Source organism: Schistocerca nitens, chromosome 6 (assembly GCF_023898315.1).
Source record: "Schistocerca nitens isolate TAMUIC-IGC-003100 chromosome 6, iqSchNite1.1, whole genome shotgun sequence".
NCBI classification, from domain to species: Eukaryota; Metazoa; Arthropoda; class Insecta; order Orthoptera; family Acrididae; genus Schistocerca; species Schistocerca nitens.
This window is the reverse complement of record NC_064619.1, coordinates 232,041,785-232,061,182: the sequence shown is the minus strand read 5'-3', so window position 1 is coordinate 232,061,182 and position 19,398 is coordinate 232,041,785.

The window sequence follows — 19,398 nt, the reverse complement described above, 5'->3', positions numbered from 1 at the left end:
AGAGAATAAATACAATTGTACAGCTGTTGGTATAAAAAATGACTTTTTAGCTATAAATCATGTCGAAAGTTTCAGGAAACATTGTAGTTAATAAGTCTGGGGATACAACAACTCTGAATTAGAGGTACACTTAACTTCTTCCGCTAGCTAGAAATCGTAATGTAGGTAGTAGATTCTTCTCGAGCTTACAGCCTCTTTTAAGGCTGTATTCTTTTACGTTAAGAAAGGTTTGATGACGATCAGCAGTTCCGAAATGCATGTTTCATTCATTCTTAGATAATTACGAAAATAACCGGCTGCCAGCTGCTTAAGTAACAGAACGTAAGTAAATTTCTTTATTTGCATTAGCCACTTATTTTCCAATACCTCTCTCTTAGAGGTAACAGCTCTTGGCTTTTTTCCATTGTTACCTCTAAAACATCCAAGGTACAGCCCTGTTTCCGTCACTGTGTAAAAACAAGCTGAATCTCAGAGAAAATAAACTCAATGACCTTAAGATAACCACAACAACGGGACGGCACTGTAATCACTGAGTGCATTCGGTCGAAATGTGTGTAGGCTGCCACGAAATTGGTCGGCCGGCCCGTCAGTTGATAGACTGCAGTGCCGTTTACTCGCTACCAGCTATTGTTCTGTAGCTTTAAAAGGGAACAGAATACCTCTGACTCGCCCTGCGCCTACTGCAAACTCCCAGTTATCACAACAGTGTAAGGTTGGTATAGCTCATGGATACAGATGTTAACTCTCTGGTGCCTCGTGGAACTTTCAAAATAGAGTGATTCATTCGTCCAGGTTCTATGGAAGGAATGTGAATCAAAAAGGTATTATCGAATAATAAATAAACACTTTTCCTGCTCATTCTTCTTCCATAGGCTCGTCACAATGGTAAAAGGCTGACAAGGGAACCTCCCCATCGCACCCCCCTCAGATTTAGATATAAGTTGGCACTGCGGATAGGCCTTGAAAAACTGAACACAGATCAATCGAGAAAACAGGAAGAAGTTGTGTGGAACTATGAAAAAAAAAGCGAAATATACAAACTGAGTAGTCCATGCGCAAGATACGCAACATCAAGGACAGTCTGAGCTTAGGAGTGCCGTGGTCCCGTGGTTAGGGTGAGCAGCTGTGTAATGAGAGGTCCTTGGTTCAAGTCTTCCCTCGAGTTAAAATTTAATTTTTTTATTTTCAGACAATTATTATCTGTCCGTCCGTCCGTCCGTCCGATGCGAGGTAACTGCGCCGTAGTATGGGGACGCTACACTTAAACAAACGTTAAAAACATATGTTTTGACAGAGCACAGGGAAAACTGCGCGACTGTGAAACTGTTGCATTCATTTGTTGCAGTTTATGTGACAAACTCTTATGTTTTCATCACTTTTTTGGGAGTGATTATCACATCCACAAGAAAACCTAAATCGGGCAAGGTAGAAGAATCTTTTTACCCATTCGCCAAGTGTACAAGTTAGGTGGATCGACAACATATTCCTGTCATGTGACGCACATGCCGTCACCAGTGTCGTATATAATATATCAGACGTGTTTTCCTGTGGAGGAATCGGTCGACCTATGACCTTGCGATCAAATGTTTTAGCTTCCCATTGGAGAGGCACGTCCTTTCGTCTACTAATCGCACGGTTTTGCGGTGCGGTCGCAAAACACAGGCACTAAACTTATTACAGTGAACAGAGGCGTCAATGAACGAACGGACAGATCATAGCTTTGCGAAAATAAAGAAAGAAAATTTTTCACTCGAGGAAAGACTTAAACCAAGGACCTGTCGCACCGCAGCTGCTCACGCTAACCACGGGACCACGGCGCTCCTGAGCTACTGCTCTCCTTGATATTGCATATGTTACGCGTGGACTACTCAGTTTGTATATTTTGCTTATTTTTTTCATAGTTCCACACAACTTCTTCCTGTTTTCTCGAGTGATTTGTGTTCAGTTTTTCAAGGCCTATCCACTGTGCCAACTTATAACTAAACCTGAGGGGGGTGCGATGGGGAGGTTCCCTTGTGAGATACATTGCGATTCGCAAGTTAGTGCCACCCTCGGAAATGTCAAACGATAAGTGTTGTGAAACGAGACTGATAGTACGGTTTTAGCGGAGGAAAACGTATAAAAAAAATTCCGCTTCTCTCTACCTTTACGAGTTCCATAGCAGTGAACGTCAACGTAACTTGTAGTAATCCTAGGATTCCTAAAAGAAATTCTGTTAACAACGAATATTGGCCTCGCAGACGGTTTCTCAAAGCACTTCATGCAAATCCTCCGGAAGGTAGTATGGAACCGATGGAGTATTCTGTATCTGTGCTATTTAAATATCGTAAACCAGCGACATATGCTTCCGGGAAGCGTGTCATTCAAAACTGCTTTAAGAATGGTGGTGAGGACCAATTTTAAATACGTTTTCAGCACCACACTGCACGCACACGTGCCTGTTGCTAGCAGGTAGCACGGCGCGGTCCTCGCTATTAAAACATCGTGCTGGAGCTTTACGACGCCATAAACAAGCGCTACCTCGGCGTTACCACACCGTGGGTGCAGACTTCGCAGGTGGTTTCTGTGGGCAAAGTTGCGGTCGCGGCCCCGTCAGACGCACAGGGCACTGTGTTTCAATCTAAAGGAAACTTGTACAGCTGCCGGCACCCTTTACGACACAGGTGCTCGTTACTGAGTATTGCTTTACACCTGTAGGCGTATGAAGTTTCTACAGTACAGCACGCCGATTTTGTGTTCCATACCCTTCATTCACGCCGATGTGTGTCAAACTGCTTTCTGGTGGTCAGCCTCTCTTCTGACGTTCGACGCTGGTCACAATCTGTTGTAAAGTACCGAACAACGGCATACAGCCGCAGGCAGATGACTTGACTATAGCTGAAACACTGCATCTGTCACGGTGTAACTTTTTCTACGGACTTATAAATGTTGCTGGTCTTTCTAGGAACGTCACGAACGGGAAGTGTGACACAGTGGAAGCATAATTTGGTTTTTATTTTTATATCCACACATTTTCTGTTTATTTGGAGCTTGCTAAGCACGTGCAACTTAGAACAATCAGCGAAACAAGTGTCCTGAATAAATAAGCACTCTTGGATAAATTAAGGAAATGCACCAATAATACAAGATAATAAGATTGTGTAGTGTATAAAACATCATAAAGACTATCCCATATTTAAAGGAATTATTCGGAAGACAAGTCAAGGCGAAAATTATAAGCCCACTCGATTCTGTTATCCTGCCTGGTCGTATTATATCCTGTTTGCTCCAAGTCATTCTTTTTTCCTTTTTCTATGTTAACTCTTTAAAATGAGCTTTTAATAAAAAACTAAAGTCCTGTAGCGTTTGTAATTTGGACCCATTCATATCGCATACCTTATTAGGAACAGAAGAAGATGCTCATAATATCAATAACGACATACAAGTTTAGCACACAATGACCACCAAATGCAATATTTAATACAGAAGGGTGAGCCTTGATACATATGCAGTACCGTCTACAAATGCTACCCAATATAATTAACACATCCATCGCGCCGAGAAGGCGTCCTTGATTGACTGATTGATTGATGGGGATATGGGACTAAACAGAGGTGTCATCGCCAGCCGGTGTGGCCGTGCGGTTCTAGGCGCTTCAGCATGGAACCGCGTGACCGCTACGGTCGCAGGTTCGAATCCTGCCTCGGGCATGGATGTGTGTGATGTCCTTAGGTTAGTTAGGTTTAAGTAGTTCTAAGTTCTAGGTGACTGATGTCCATAGATGTTAAGTCCCATAGTGCTCAGAGCCATTTGAACCATTCTTTAGAGGTGCCATCAGTGCCGTGGCGTCCTTTGACAGACCACTGCCGCTCACAAACACAGCTTACTCATGCCAGCTCCGGACGAAACCTATGGACTGCAGAAGCTAGTAAAATACGGCTCCATGTACCACTAGCGACAAAGCTGCCGCCAGTCATCCCAGACGAAGAGGATGGGTCCTAATGGAAGGGGAAAGGGAGCCGGAAGTCCCATGTCGACCACCTGCAGTACTCAAGGTAGTATAGGAGGAAATATGTCTATTAACATACCAAAAGACAGTTTAGTGGGAATGTACTGCATTATTTCAGAGCTGTAAATAGCAGGGAAACGATAGGAGCAGAAAAATACTAGAACTTTCGAAACAGATTATAGGGAATAATGGATGTAGCAGACAGTTAAAAACGAAAACTTTACCGTAGGATAGGAAGAAATAGAGGAAGTACCAAACACCTCAAAAGCTCTCCTGCTGCAGGAGAGCTTCTGTAAAGTTTGGAAGGTAGGAGACGAGATAGTGACAGAAATAAAGCTGTGAGTACCGGGCGTGAGTCGTGCTTCGGTAGCTCAGATGGTAGAGCACTTGCCCGCGAAAGGCAAAGGTCCCGAGGTTTTTTGTGATTTCACTAAATGGCTCCCGGCAAATGCCGAGATGGTTCCTTCGAAAGGGCACGGCATATTCCCTATTTCCTTATCCAGCCTTGAACCAGTCCGAACTTGTGCTCCGACTCTCATGACCTCGACGTCGAAGTGACGTTAAGATCTCCCTTCCATGTCTCTTATCTCAATCTTCTCTAATCTGACCTTAAAATCCATCTTTAGTGATGTTGCCGCCGGTGGGATGTTAAAACCTAAACTTCTTTCCTTCTATGTACGGTCTTTTAAGTTTCAATAATTTTACTGAGTTTCAAGATTTGTGTTGAATGGTTAGAAAGCTTGCTTTCCACATTAGTTTTCTTTCTTTGTTGTTATTAACACGACTCGGTTGTTTGAAGATGGGAAGGTGTATTTGCCTCGTTATCAAGTGCTCTGCTGCTTACACTAAACGAGTAAACACTGATGAGTAATAACATTATAACAATCTGCTTAATACTGTGTCTGTCTACCTTTGGAACGAAATACACAAGAGATTCTGCGTGGCATGCGTTCGAGAAGTCCTTGATAGGTTTTCGGAGTTCTGTGGACCAGAGATTTACGCACAGATCACGCAATTCCCGTATATTACGGTGCATGGATGCTGATCTGGCGTTCGAAAGCGGGTTGTAATCAAGTGAATTTGATGGTTAGTTCCCTGTCATTCCCCTCAAAACACCATGGCACTCGTGGCACAAACAGTTATCCAGCTGCTAGTACCAACACGGTCGATACAGGAAGACATTATGCTTGAAGAGATGTAAGTGGTCTGTTGTGATCTTCATGTAAAGCACAGTTGTCACGGTGCCTTCGATGACTACGGTATCCGGAGATAAGCGGAAGCCGACAAGGGGACCTCCAGTCCTGTTTTCTCACGGATTTTGAAGGGTTTTAGGTACGTTGTAGAGGGACCTGTCCTGTGTACTTGGCTGGGGGCTTTACAAGCGACGGCCCTTACTTTCCGAAAAAATCGATGTGGTGGTTTTATGCATACTTTTTGTATCCGTAACGTTATATGTGTGTCATCCAGCGAGCGTAGAGCAGCAGCTAAGGTTCGTGTCTATCATGTTGGTGGTTAGGGTTGAAATCCCGCCCATGTGTTTTATTTTTAATTTTTTTCTATTTTATTTTCACTTTACTAATCTCAGTAGTAAATCAATCGTTGCAGCATTTTTTTTTTCAAATGTGTTCCATTTCTTACAGAATAGATTACGTCTATTAAATCTTTTGGCCAACAGATCTGAATATCGCAACTCAAAATGCAATGGAATCAGTGAAAATGGGGCTCGGTGATGTATTTGTAAGAAGATACAAATCGTGAAGCATTCTTTTCGTGTATCTTATGACGTTAGTGAGTTTGAGTATCGATATCTCTTACAACTTCCTTACTTTTGGTGAACCTTCTTTTGGCTGTCCATCTGTAGGACCGCTGGCTTCTTCCATTTTCTGAACTCTCTTGACACACACTACTCTGACGACTAGGTGCGAACAACTAATGGCGACGACAGATGCCAAGTACAACAAGAGATGAGGTTACGTGTAGGAAAGGTACGAAGCGAAGGTGTTCTGATATTTAGAATTTTAACTGCGAACTGCAAACAGAATACAAATTTGATGGAAGTTTGTTGTGATGATTCATTTATTAATGAAATTACTACGATGAAAATAACTATTTTTAAATAATTTTGCATTACACATACTATTTAATGATATTGCTTAGGATGAAACTGAAAAAAGTAAATGAAACAAAATACACAGGAAGGATTTAACCCTAACCACGAACATGGTAGCCACGAATCCTGGCCGCTGGAGTACACTAGCTGGGTGGCACAAATCTAACGTTACGGGTATAGGAGGTACGCATAAAACTTCATCATGACGTTCTCGGAAACCAGGAGCTGTAGCGTGAATAGCCACAGGCTTAACATGAAAGAGGCAAACGGCTCAAATACACTCCTGGAAATGGAAAAAAGAACACATTGACACCGGTGTGTCAGACCCACCATACTTGCTCCGGACACTGCGAGAGGGCTGTACAAGCAATGATCACACGCACGGCACAGCGGACACACCAGGAAGCGCGGTGTTGGCCGTCGAATGGCGCTAGCTGCGCAGCATTTGTGCACCGCCGCCGTCAGTGTCAGCCAGTTTGCCGTGGCATACGGAGCTCCATCGCAGTCTTTAACACTGGTAGCATGCCGCGACAGCGTGGACGTGAACCGTATGTGCAGTTGAGGGACTTTGAGCGAGGGCGTATAGTGGGCATGTGGGAGGCCGGGTGGACGTACCGCCGAATTGCTCAACACGTGGGGCGTGAGGTCTCCACAGTACATCGATGTTATCGCCAGTGGTCGGCGGAAGGTGCACGTGCCCGTCGACCTGGGACCGGACCGCAGCGACGCACGGATGCACGCCAAGACCGTAGTATCCTACGCAGTGCCGTAGGGGACCGCACCGCCACTTCCCAGCAAATTAGGGACACTGTTGCTCCTGGGGTATCGGCGAGGACCATTCGCAACCGTCTCCATGAAGCTGGGCTACGGTCCCGCACACCGTTAGGCCGTCTTCCGCTCACGCCCCAACATCGTGCAGCCCGCCTCCAGTGGTGTCGCGACAGGCGTGAATGGAGGGACGAATGGAGACGTGTCGTCTTCAGCGATGAGAGTCGCTTCTGCCTTGGTGCCAATGATGGTCGTATGCGTGTTTGGCGCCGTGCAGGTGAGCGCCACAATCAGGACTGCATACGACCGAGGCACACAGGGCCAACACCCGGCATCATGGTGTGGGGAGCGATCTCCTACACTGGCCGTACACCACTGGTGATCATCGAGGGGACACTGAATAGTGCACGGTACATCCAAACCGTCATCGAACCCATCGTTCTACCATTCCTAGACCGGCAAGGGAACTTGCTGTTCCAACAGGACAATGCACGTCCGCATGTATCCCGTGCCACCCAACGTGCTCTAGAAGGTGTAAGTCAACTACCCTGGCCAGCAAGATCTCCGGATCTGTCCCCCATTGAGCATGTTTGGGACTGGATGAAGCGTCGTCTCACGAACGCTGGTCCAACTGAGGCGCCAGGTGGAAATGGCATGGCAAGCCGTTCCACAGGACTACATCCAGCATCTCTACGATCGTCTGCATGGGAGAATAGCAGCCTGCATTGCTGCGAAAGGTGGATATACACTGTACTAGTGCCGACATTGTGCATGCTCTGTTGCCTGTGTCTATGTGCCTGTGGTTCTGTCAGTGTGATCATGTGATGTATCTGACCCCAGGAATGTGTCAATAAAGTTTCCCCTTCCTGGGACAATGAATTCACGGTGTTCTTATTTCAATTTCCAGGAGTGTACTAGTCCATGTTTTGTAGTCTAGTATAAATTGGCAGAAAACGCTGTTAGGGATCAGATTGTATGTGAAACAGAGGTACATACATCCCTGAATGCTTTCATTTTCCAAATTTAAAATGAAACAAAACCTCTAGCCTCTTACTGAATTAATTGAACAGAATTTTATTAAAAAATTCTCGCATAGCATGAGTTTACGGAATAATAATTTTATTTTATTTTTCGGAATGTGGTTTATAAGTGATTCTCTTTCGTACTGATTTCATTTTCAATGTTAAAACACAGTTTTAGTATGTGGGATTGACTAACAGCTGTATTCCACTTTGAAGTTTCGGGGAACTTCGTTGGTTAGTCGATTTTGGAGAGGGGACCAAACAGCGAGGTCATCGGTCACACCGAATGAGGAAAGGATGGCGGAGGAACCGTCCCGACATATGTCTGAAGCGATTTTGGGAAATCACTTGGGAAGTTTCTTCGACTTCGGAGTTTTACTTAATAACTTGTAGTCTCTAAACGCCAGCCTCATTAAATAATAATCTGGACGCCCAGCTGTAGCAATACTTAGTTACGTGCAGACCGAAATCTAAATCAGAATATATTTAAGATCTTTTCCCTATTTATTAATATGTGCATATTTACAGTAGCACTGATCTTCATGCCATTCGAAATGATAATTATTAAAACGAAGCCATTGTTCTTTGAACAAAAGCAGTGCAGTTTGTAAAATTAAAGAATATCATAACCGGTTGCTGCACCAGAAAGGCAACGATGGGATGGAACGAGTACTGCAGAAACATTATTTCTTTACGTTTCTGTAATGCTGTGAAAACATTATTGCATGACAGATAAATTTCGTTGAAACTTTTCATGACAAATACACTGCTAGCGTAAACAGCAATCAAAAGACCTTCCTTCCGCTATAAATTTCAGTTATTCCTAAACTTTGCTTCAATTGCGATTTCCTCTCTAATTACCATATTTTCTCTCTCTGTTGTGTCTTGTGACATCAATAATTTTTCGTAACGTGCAAGATACATCAAATTTCTTCTTCTTCTTTTTCTGACTAGGGCTTCCTCTGCTTCTCTGCCTCATTCCTTGGATATAGTGGACCAACTGCTATACCATTTACTGAGTGATCGTCCTTTCATTCGTTTCCCTTGCAGTCGTTCATGCTTACAAAATTTAGATAGTCTTGAGGTGTCCATCCTTTCTACATGATACTTGCAGTCATGGGATATCAGTGAGAAAATTAACCTACAGCATATCGTTAATTTTTATCAGCCATTCTCGAATATATTGTTTTTTCTTTTGTTATTGTTTCTCTCACAGTTTTAGTCAAAAAATAGTAAAACAACGCTTCACCGTTCTTCGAGATCTTTGTTTTCCTTGAAGTCGCTTTTCCAAACGAAGCTACCGCCGTCGCTATTTATGGTGTGATGACATCTTGAATGCACTGAAAGACTGACAATGTAGTATTCTTAATAAACATTTGGCTAGTGGTGGCTCCTTATGTATTGACGGTGTCGGTAAAGATGTGGAGCCGGCCGAAGTGGCCGTGCGGTTAAAGGCGCTGCAGTCTGGAACCGCAAGACCGCTACGGTCGCAGGTTCGAATCCTGCCTCGGGCATGGATGTTTGTGATGTCCTTAGGTTAGTTAGGTTTAACTAGTTCTAAGTTCTAGGGGACTAATGACCTCAGCAGTTGAGTCCCATAGTGCTCAGAGCCATTTGAACCATTTGGTAAAGATGTGGACTCAACAGCTTGAAAGCAAACATTTGTGGATACCGCCAACTCGAAAGCCGGTGGATGCCTAAACAATCTGGCACAGATGGTGTCTTCATGTCCACACTACTTTCAGAGGCACCATGAAATCCCAGGTGTACGTCCGTTGTAGCTCGGATGATGTATGCAGAGACAACCCTCGACCTGGCGTAACGAGAAACGTCAGTCATCCGATCATTCCCTTGGTCCACAGTCCAGCACTGATGAAACCGTGCACATTGTAATCGCAAGTGAAGTTTCCACTGGTTCATCGTGGGGACACGTAGGGGTAGCCTGCTCTGGAGCTCAGTGTACAAATATGTTCGCTGAATTTAGTGGTCCGTAATGTGTGATGAGTTGTGGATGTCCAACACCTTGTCACTTACTCCTGGATTGAAACATGTTCGATCACTGTCCATAAACACTCATGTCAATAGTAAGCGAATAGCCGACCAGCTGCTCCGTTTAAGAGTCATTCCAAGGTGCCACGTCATAATTATCCACTTTCTGTCAAAGTCGCTTATCTCAGTGGGTTCCCCTATTAGTTGGCCGTATCGTGGCTAGAATGATTCTCCATTCGTCTGTGATGTACTTAAGAAAGACGGTCGCCCCAAGAGAAACGCAAGACTTAAAATAAATTCCCACTTTTGTTCTACATCCTTGCTTCTATTGGAGGTAAGAGAAACATTCATTTTGCTTGCACTCAAAGGTCACTGAATCTGTTTTCTCAACTCATGCTGTCTCACGCACTTAGTCAAGATAGGAGTAGCTACAGCAAATTAAGTTCGTTTGAAGAAAGATGCTATTACGGAGTCCCTGTGTTGTAAGAACGAGACAGTGACAAATACGTAAACCATAAATTGTAGAAGGTGTATTTGGATCACATTGTCGATCGCAGTACAATTAATCATTGTGAGTGCATATTATCTTTTGAAAATGAGGAGACCAATGAATTGTACCTCTCAGTCAATGGCAGACGGAGCACTGCACAGAATGTATTGTTACAAACATCGATCCTGTTCCTGAGGGATCGAATCTACTCTATCCATCTTAGCACCAGGGAGGTAGCGTCGCTGAAGGGGAAGCCCCTTCCTACAGACAGCGGCGGTTTTGGCGGTCGTAGAGCTCCAGGTGGGAGAGTAGGGCAGTCCGGACTGAGTAGCCAGACAGAGCAGATGGCGAGGGGCGAGGGTTTTTCACCGGTCCTCGGAAAATTTCATAACTGCGGAACTCATAGTATTTCATTACTAGGAAATGACATTAAATTTAACAGCAACCATAAAATACGGTACAGCAATGCCTGATTCCAGCGGTGTGTAGTGAATACCTGGGGCTGTAGAGTGTGTGAGAATACGTACATAGAAATATGTTACTGGTGTTTGGTTCAAATGGGTCAAGTGGCTATGAGCACTATGGGACTTAACTGATAAGGTCATCAGTTCCCTAGAACTTAGAACTACTTAAACCTAACTAACCTAAGGACACCACACACATCCATGCCCGAGGCAGAATTCGAATCTGCGACCGTAGCGGTCGCGCGGTTCCAGGCTGTAGCGCCTAGAACCGCTCGGCCACTGCGGTCGGCTACTGGTGTTTATTAAGTCAGTAAGAGCATCACTTACATCTACATCTACATTCATACTCCGCAAGCCACCTGACGGTGTGTGGCGGAGGGTACTTTCAGTACCTGTATCAGTTCTCCCTTCTATTCCAGTCTCGTATTGTTCGTGGAAAGAAAGATTGTCGGTGTGCCTCTATGTGGGCTCTAATCTCTCTGATTTTATCCTCATGGTCTCTTCGCGAGATACACGTAGGAGGGAGCAATATACTGCTTGACTCCTCGGTGAAGATATGTTCTCGAAACTTCAACAAAAGCCTTTACCGAGCTACTGAGCGTCTCTCCTGGAGAGTCTTCCACTGGAGTTTATCAATCATCTCCGTAACGCTTTTGCGATTACTAAATGATCCTGTAACGAAGCACGCTGCTCTCCGTTGGATCTTCTCTATCTCTTCTATCAACCCTATCTGGTACGGATCCCACACTGGTGAGAAGTATTCAAGCAGTGGGCGAACAAATGTACTGTAACTTACTTCCTTTGTTTTCGGATTGCATTTCCTTAGGATTCTTGGTGAGCAGTATTCAAGCAGTGGGCGAACAATTGTACTGTAACGTACTTCCTTTGTTTTCGGATTGCATTTCCTTAGGATTCTTCCAATGAATCTCCGTCTGGCATCTGCTTTACCGACGATCAACTTTATATGATCATTCCATTTTAAATCACTCCTAATGCCTACTCCCAGATAATTTATGGAATTAACTGCTTCCAGTTACTGACCTGCTAGATTGTAGTTAAATGATAAAGGATCTTTCTTTCTATGTATCCGCAGCACATTACACTTGTCTACATTGAGATTCAATTGCCATTCCCAGCACCATGCGTCATCCTTCCGATGCTAGTATTTTGTAGGGGATTATGAGCAAAGTTGTCGGAGATGTAGATAGAACACTTGTCAGAAGGCTCACAGTCAGGAAGTTTCTTGATCTATATTACAAGACAGTAAAAAATAGCTACTTAGGCCTTTTTGCAAGTCCAGAGACTTATTATCAACAATAGAGACAAGAAATTAACCTGCAGTGGCAAGGAGTACATTAAGGTACTGCGGCTGAGCCTACTCAAAAAATTCCATAATAATGCTCGTGAATATTTTCCATATGAAGTTCGAATATTCGACGGCCAGTATAATGCATCAGTCCTCTAGCTGTACAAGTTATAGCTGCATGGAATTCTGTGTTGTACCTTTCGCGTGGCACACTGGATTTCTAAAGGGTTGATACGATTCTTAAAAAGCTAGCATTTGGTTTGTTTCTACTTCTCCCAGCAGGTGAATGATAAGTCATTTCCTAACAGAGAGTTCCGTAAAAGAGAGCGCTGCTTCGCTTCGCCTAGCCATCAGCGGGTGGTATGAGGAACAACTAATTCTTATTTCAGACAGAAAGAACAAGAAGACACTCACAAGTCGTTGAAACTAAATGTGAATCTGTCATTGGATGCTGTTGCAAGGTGATGGAAAATAGGTTACGTAGTTTCACTGTTCCTCGAATTAAAATCGAGCCGGGTAGCGCAGTGCTTACTCAGTGGACTCACATGCGGGAGGAGGACGATTCAAACCAGCGTCCGGCCATCTTGGTTTAGGTTTTCTGTGACTTCCCTAAATCGCTTAAGGCAAATGCCGGGTTGGTTTCTTCAGAAGGGCACGGCTGCTTTCCTTCTCCATCGTTATTGACGCGACGTTAAACACTAATCTCACCCTCCCTCCTCTTCAAATTAAAATTTGGTAATCTTACTTATTTCAAACTGTCGTAGTTCAGCAGCATACTGCTAGGTATTTATATCGACAGTACTGCATGGGCTGATGGTGGAACCTGGAACTAATTAACCAGAACCTCTAAACACTACATACAGAACTCTCTGTGTTGCGTTGAGACTAAAGTTCTGCATGAATAACCAATGTGATACAAGTAGCCCTTGGAAACGATATAATATTAACAGGAATATTAACTAATTACGCATTTTTCTATGTTCAGAGACTTATTTTCAAAGTTAGAATACAAGAAAGTAATTTGTATGTAATAATTGCAGGAACTTAATTCCTCATTTGTTTTATTCGATGTCCACTTCTCGCTGCTTCCTTGATGTTCTTCCTGACTTTGCATTTGAGTGAACTGTATGGGATGCACCGTTGTTCTACATTACTTGGCTCTGAGCACTATGGGACTTAACTACTGAGGTCATCAGTCCCCTAGAACTTAGAACTGCTTAAACGTAACTAACCTAAGGACATCACACACATCCATGCCCGAGGCAGGATTCGAACCTGCGACAGTAGCGGTCACGCGGTTCCAAACTGACGCGCTTAGAACCGCACGGCCACACCGGCCGGCTCTACATTACTACTGGCTTGCATAGTAATCTGATATGAATCACCGTGATGTTATACTAGGAACTCCCAGTTCCAGTAATAGCGTCGAAGCTATTAAAAGCATTTTTTTTCATTTTTAGCGTAAATCCTTGCTGGATTAAATTAGCGTAATATAATTTCGGTACTGTATGTTAGTATTAATATAACTGCCCATTAGCAAATTGATGTCAAAACTGAAATTAGTAGATGCCACGTCTGGCATGTGTACCTTGGTTGTAATTAAGCCCTCCTTGCTGTCAGAACTGGCCAGTCCGATCTGTTTGAATTTCAGACAGCTAAATTACTGAAAGCGTTTATGGTTGAAAAGGAGGAGCAGCTTACATTTGCAGCCAGTGCTATGACCGAAGTGTCCAGTCGTTGGAGGCTGTCGTGTAAACAAATAGAAGAAGGTAAATTACATTAGGCATCATGTGACGGTATGCGAGTTGCTGTTAATTTTGGATGCTATCGTGGGAAAAGTGCAAAGAGTCTAGGGGCAGTAGTCGAACACTGGGATGTGCTGAGGCAATGAATAAAAGCAAAAAGAGGGAAGAAGAAGCTGGATCACATAAGGAACCAGTGGATCACACAGATGCGACATCACAAACACAGCGGTCAACAGTACCAATAGCAGACAACAGTGAATGTAAGCCATAGACCATTAACTAAAATCACTACTGCAGAAAATTAGTCTGACAGTGCCAGAGTTTCCGATCTATGATAGTTACTGCAGTACCTTGGATAGTACTCAATACTGCATTTGACAAAAAGTATTACTTGGAGTTGTGTAATATCCAGGAAAATTATAGTAAGACTAAAACAGTGAAAATGGAGACTATATTATCATTGGATAACATAGTCAGGAGATTGTGTTAGATGAGGACAACTGTCAGTTAAATGTAGGGAAAACGGAGCACTACTATCGTGGAGTGAAATTAAACAGTAAAAAGACTTTGATAAGGGAGTGTCTGATAGGTAACTCGATAATATTCTGGTCTGAGAAAAGCATGGGGCTAGGAAGAGCAGAATATCTGACCACACCGCAAGCAGTCTGTGCAAGAAGCTTGACCACACCCAAAATGTAAAAATGGGAAATCATCGTGACAAGCGGCTGCAGTTCATTGGTTGGAATACTACGTACATTCTGAATCAGGTATGAACTAGAACTAGAGTAGGTACATTTCCACGATTTGACACTCGACGCAGTCAGTGACCTTTGACCTCGATCTTGATCTTGACATCACTTGATTGTTGCATGACAACTGTAATATCTCTTTATATTCGATGAATTATTCAGATACAATTCTACCCTTGAATGACGTTTACTAATTTTCTATCTTCATACTCGCAGAATCCATGCGAAAAGTAGTTCATACAATAGCTATGCCATGAGCGCATAAGTATTCTTTGTAGTACTCTCTCTGGTGGTTGTTAGAAAAAAAAGAAAAGGGAGCTTCCGAGATTGTCTTCGTGCGGATTAGCCTGAGCTTTGTTTGAAGAACTGTAATCTGATTATTGAGATTTATGACAGAAGATAACGGATACGAAATTGTACGATTAAAAGTGAAATATATATAGATTGCTCCTTCAAATAAAAGGTATGTATTTGACATTTGAGAATTAATGATATTTATCGATATATTGCGTAGTTGTTAATCAGAAGGGAACTTCCGAAAGACTGGATACGAACCTGCATTTAATAATCCAAGAGCTCCATTACTTCTTCGGAAGGTTAAACTTCATCAAAGCCAAATATCCGCTTGATCTGAGGATTCCCGACTGATTATACAACGCTCCAAAAATTACGAGGCATTTTATTTGTACAGATTAGCAGACTGCCGCAAAGCACGAGCCTGCAGAGAAGAAGAATCATCGCCTGATTTCATTCTAACAAGTAAAATTTCTGAATCATTTTGAGTGACTGAGCTATGACTGTGTTTCCTATCATGAATGATTGATTGCTCGAACGAATTGAGAGCTACAGAATTACGTAGATAGGAGGAAAAATTACAGTGGCGCCAGTGTGACAGGACTCTCTTGGATTGTTATATAATATATGTATTTTTTGTTTCATGAAAACCAACGAGAACGAGAGGTAACTAATCTGAAGAGAGATTCGGTGCCCATAGTAAAAGATTGCTGATACCAAGAAACGATTTTAACTATTGGACAACACCGAGACTACAGAACAAGGCCAGAGAAATCTAACTTTTTTATCCTGTAGTTAAAATAATTTGAAATCAATTTTGAAAGAACTTTTTTCCAGATAGTAGTTAGATTGTAGAACTGTATAATGTGTGATTTTCGTATCTGGACATTGAACTTTATACCATCTGTGAAGTAATTTGAAAGTTATATGTGTCTACGACAGTAAATTTTAAACTATATTTAGTGATTAGAACCTGATATTGACAGTTATTTAATGGTATTAACTAGAGCGGCATTTAAAATGTCATTGAATCAGCAACGAGAAGTGCAACAGCCTTCAGCTGTTTGCACAGGAGCAGAGGCCACGGATAGCAATTCTGAGACTGTTGTGGCTAGCGGTAGCAATATAAATAATCCCGCTGGTTCAGAAAACATTCATACAACAACTGATCAGACTGTTGTTGACACATTAGTTGTTATTATGCAACATTTGTCTCTATTAGCCGAAGGCCAAGCGGAGGTAAAACGAGACTTATCCGTTATACAAAATGAACTCCAAAATCAATTAGCCGAAAATCAAACAGAATTACAAAATCACTTAAGAGCAACCTTTATCGAATTAGATCAGAGATTAAATACCCAGACACAGGAAATAAAAGAACAGGCAGAAAGGACCGAACAGAATCTTGTTGCTCAAATTGAGCAGGTCCGCCAACAATGCCAAGAAAACAATAGTAAATTAAAAGCGGAACTAACCGAATATGTATCCGTCAAAATTGACACGATACAAAAACAAGTAGAACTGTTGCCTCAAGTAATACAAGCTCAAGAGGACATACAGTGTTCCGTAGCTATGATACCAGAAATAATAGAATCCCATGATAATCTAAAGAAGCAATTTGACGAAGTGAAGGAAAAACAGGAGACAGTGGAACATAGAATGAATGTACTTGCGGGAACGTTTTCAGAAATGACATTAGAGCGGCAAAATTTTCCTTCGGAAACCATAGAAGAAACTGGGAAAGTAGCTTTACCGTCAATTTCAGAGAGTTCCGAGGAGAATTTTTTAAACAAAGGGTTAAAGGAAGTTCGAGAACAATTTGGCCAAGAATTCTCGTGTTGGAAAGAAAATATCGAAAGATCACTAAATCTCTCGCAGGAGGATTTAGAAACAGCGAGAAGTAGGAAACAACATTCTCAATCTGCGCGTGAAATTCCGTCCACGTCAAGATCCGATGTAGACAGAACTGAAACGTCACAAGTTAGATTCGATATAACGGATAGCCACAGGGAAGAGTACGAACAGAATGATTTTTGGAATCGTAGTACCGTTGAGGAAAAGATGATTAAACAGAGACAATTTCACATCTTTAACCCTGACAAAAAGAATGTTCATCCTGTAGTCTTTATTCGAAGTTTCAGAGGTCTATTTCCACGATCTTGGACAGAATGGCAAAAGATTAGTTTTGTATCTGGATATATACAAGGATCAGGAGCATTGTGGGCATCCGAACAAACATCTTCTTGTAAATGTTGCAAAGAATTTGAGCAGGCTTTTCTAGCAAAATATTGGTATGCTGGAATACAAGGAAGACTTAGGCAGGAAGTATTATATCCTGAGCCTTTCTCATTTTCTAGAGGATCTCTAAAGAGATATTTTGAGAAATACATTAATAAATCTTTGTATTGGGATGTACCGATTCCTTTGCCGGATATACTTAGAATACTCAAGTCCAGACTACCCACCAGTATAAGTAATCAGCTGTTATACATAAATGATAAGGATATAGACTCATTTATGACTACGCTTGATCGTATTAATATAATTGAGCAGGACAATAAAAGGGCAAGAGAAATGTCATATCAAAGAAGAGCAATAGAAGCGAATCCGAGCTGCAACTCGAGTGGGAATGGCAGTAATGGTAGCAGTAACAATAATCATAACCAACTACACTCTCCGAGGAGACTTAGCAATGGACAAAATGCAAACAATAATTATTACCATAATGGAAACTTTAGTACTGGTGTAGCGAGGGGCTATTTTAGGAACAGTAGGAATTTTAATCGATATAATCCAATGTATGGCAACACAGGACAGTTCTACCAACATCTGCAGAAGAACAACAATAATTACACGAATCAAACAAGAAACATAGATTTCACCACAACAACCGATAATCACTGAAGTAGCTGAAGAGACAAATACCAATCGGACCAACAGATAGTCAAACTAAACATGACCGCGTCGTGCCCCAGAGGAGCGGTCAGGGGATCCATTAGGGGAGAAACAGTAAAATTACAATTGTTAAGATATAATGATGGTGAGCTGTTGACTGAAGAGTTAACAAAGGATTTAATAACGTGTCATAATGACAGATCGAGTGTTCCAATATCGGAAGTATTTGTTGAAATAGAGGAAGTTCCAACGAATGTGATATTGGACACCGCCGCTTCCGTCAATGTCATCTCAGGCGCTCTTTTTCGGAGAATTATTAGGAAGAAGAAGGTACCAATTTTGCCAGTACAGAAGTGCAAAATCATCGGAGCTGTTGGAGCACGCTCTCCCAATATCAAAATACAAACACAATTAGAGATGAAAATGGGAAATGTAGCAATAAAATGCACGTTCCTTGAAGTGGAGAAGTTATTAGTGGACTGTATTCTTGGTATTGGGAGTATGCAGGAGTCCGATTGTCAGATTGATTTTTTGGAAGGAATAGTTAAATTTAGATTAAATGGAGAAGAGATAGCACTGGATTTAAATAGAAAGGAAACGGTGCATGAGAAATATTGTCGCGGTGCCATAATTCAATTAATTGACACTACAAACGGTCGTTGTAAGGAGCTTTCAAAGTATTTGATACAACAGGAGGACTTTAACCAAACAACAATGATAAAAGCTAGTGAATCAAATCAGCTTACCGGAGAACAAAGGCAGCAGCTTCATTATTTGTTAGAGGCATATGAAGAAATTTTTGATGAGAAACCAGGAATTATTAAAGGGTATATTTGTCACCTACAAGTGAAGCCACATCAGACTTACTGTTACACGCACTATCCGATCCCCTGGCGTTTAAAACAATCCGTTCAAAGGGAGATAAATAGAATGTTAGAATAGAACTTAATTGAGCCATCAACTAGTCCATATTGTTCTCTGCTCTTAGTCGTCCCAAAACCTGGAGGTAACGTTAGATTAGTTCGGGATGCGAGAGAGATTAATAAAATAATAGTAGCCTACCTGTAAGAACTCATCCGGAAAATATAGATGGATTAATTAAAAATTTCCAGGATGTTTCATACTTAACTAGTGTTGATTTGAGAAGTTCGTACTGGCAGGTCCAAATGGATGAAGAATCTAGGAAATATACCGCATTTATCTATCCTGGGAGAAGTTACCAATTTAGAGTTGTCCCGTTCGGACTTAATATTAGTGCCGGAATATTTATTTCAGCGTTGGATTATGTTCTTGGACCAGAATTGCGTAGTCGTATAACTGTGTTTGTTGACGACTTATTAATAGCCACGAAAACATAGGAAGAGCATTTGCATATTTTGGAAAGGATATTTGCTGTTTTCAAGAAAACCGGAATTACAGTAAACTTACAAAAGTCTCATTTTGCTTTACCACAAATTAAGTTCTTAGGACATATGATAGATGCGGAAGGTATCCTGCCTACCGAGAAGAAGATTAGCGCAATTCGAAATTTTCCATCACCACGGAATAAAAGACAGCTGAAGGGATTTATAGGTATGG